Raw genomic sequence first — 2,491 nt, 5'->3', positions numbered from 1 at the left:
TGGTGAATTCGCAGGCCATATATATACATCTTCCGTAGCCCAGAGAACCCCAGTTGTTGCAAACACTTTTTGCGTTTGTTTGCTGCATGCGAGAGAGCATTATCCTGCATAAAAATAATGGTTCTTCTGAACGTCAACTTTTGCTTCTTCAGCCATGCTTCAAAGTGCTCCTTCAGAAAAGTTATGTAAGCATTTGACGTCACTTTTACGCCTTCTGGGACTCTCCTTGGGCTAACTAAAGTACCTCCGATAATCTCAGTCCAAATCATTATCCCACCACCACCTTGTTGGCGCCTTAAACGCTGATGACGATGTCGTCTATCTAGGACCCATCCCTTGCTCCAGACGGCCAAAAAAAACAAAAAAACGGCCGTGTAGCCGAAACAATAATGTAACTTAACAGAAAGATACGGTAATAAAAAATAAAACGCATATTTGCTCTACAACAGTATTGAGCACTTTCTTAAGTTTTTATTAATTACCATCTCCACTAAAAACTATATATATATATATATATATATATATATATATATATATATATATATATATATACATTTGAGTTTTGAAGTTTAAAATATCCTAATATATATATATATATATATATATATATATATATATACTTGAGTATTGATGTGTAAAAGAAAATTTCAGAATTTCAGACAATATGCAATAATTAATATGTGTAATAGTGAATAAGCATACAAAAGATTAGTTTAATAAAAAAGAAAGACATTTCTATAGGCAACTAATATCTTGGTCTGTGACAAGAAAAATGTTTCTACCAAAGATCATGGTCGGTTTCACGATATTCCATACGTTGGATATTCTATACTTTATATGCAGTCATTACCGAATTAGATGTGATTCTTACGTATACCGATGACTTGTAGAAGTTATATAATCTATTTTGTTACAGATCAGATGACCGATGTATATTTTGCTTTATTATATTTTGTAACGACGATTTTAAGAATTACTATATTTTATTGGAATCAACTCGTTGAATGCTTATGACTGCATCCTAACAACTGTGTTGTAAACTTACATGCCATTTAACTTTAATATAATCTCATTAGAAAGTAAAATCTTACTTCAAATCTTTCTACATCACGTCTTCCATATACGGCTCTAGTTGACTCTGACTTATTATGATATAAATCATCGCACTTATGATATACATAAAATAAATCATCGCACTTATGATATACATAAAATAAATCGTCGCACTTATGATATACATAAAATAAATCATCGCACTTATGATATACATAAAATAAATCGTCGCACTTATGATATACATAAACTAAATCGTTGCACTATATATATGTGTGTGCGTGTATGTGTGTGTCTTTATATATATATATATATATATATAGTGTGTGTTATACATAAAATAAATCGTCGCACTTATGATATACATAAACTAAATCGTCGCACTTATGATATACATAAAATAAATCGTCGCACTTATGATATACATAAAATAAATCGTTGCACTTATGATATACATAAAATAAATCGTCGCACGAGCGACTCGTATTTACACTTAATTCCATTGTAACAAGATGTCGTGTTTTAATGTCGAAAATCCATAATTTCATAAATAGAGATACATGTCTATTTGGTAGATGCAATTATAGAAATGGGTCATCAATTTGTTTGTTTTTGTCTTGATTAATGTGAAAGCTAAATAGCTTTCTAGTTGGATTTTATTGTATACCAGATATTTAATTTATGAATTTTCGATATCTAAAAGAGGTTATGTGCTGAAACAGAGATGGCAATGAATGAATGTTACTATGTTAGACAAATAATGAAACAATGTTGGTTTCTTTAATGGAACCTACATTCCTTCATTACTAGCATACTGTGTTTTGTTTTATTACAATGGAATGACCTGGCCTTCAAAATAATTTGTCTTCGTTCTCTGTTTAACCTTAACTACAATTAATTTATCTCTTTATATTTAAACATTCTTCTTTTTGTTATACTGTTTGCAATCATACACCATAAAAAAACGCAACTTACATTGTTTATTTTATTTGTCTTAAATCGTACAGTTGTTTCATTGGCTACATTAATTGTCGTACATACTTTGCATTTCTTTTAATTTTCAATTTAAAATTTTACGCATTACGTCATAAAAGCTATTACGGGTATTAACTATGCATCACATGCCGATTTTGAATCGAATTTTTGCGGCTTCAGGAACAAACTTTTGAGGATTTTTGAAATTTAGAAAATTCTGGAATTTTTAGAAGGATTATAAACTATTCAACTTATGCTGAATTTTTTGTAATTTTTTTAATGTAAAAATATTCTTATCTTTAATTAAATACATTATTTAAAATTTTGTTTTTGTGAGAATTAATTTTATTAATACATTTATGATTTCTTTTTTATTTCATTTTACTTCAATCAAAGTTCTTAGAAATCAAGCCCCCTCCCCCTCTCTTCCTAGGGGGTAACACTTTATACGCGATACATAGAT

Source organism: Euprymna scolopes, chromosome 3 (assembly GCF_053919585.1).
Source record: "Euprymna scolopes isolate OS-2025 chromosome 3, ASM5391958v1, whole genome shotgun sequence".
NCBI classification, from domain to species: domain Eukaryota; kingdom Metazoa; phylum Mollusca; class Cephalopoda; order Sepiida; family Sepiolidae; genus Euprymna; species Euprymna scolopes.
Note: the sequence above shows the minus strand (reverse complement) of the source record.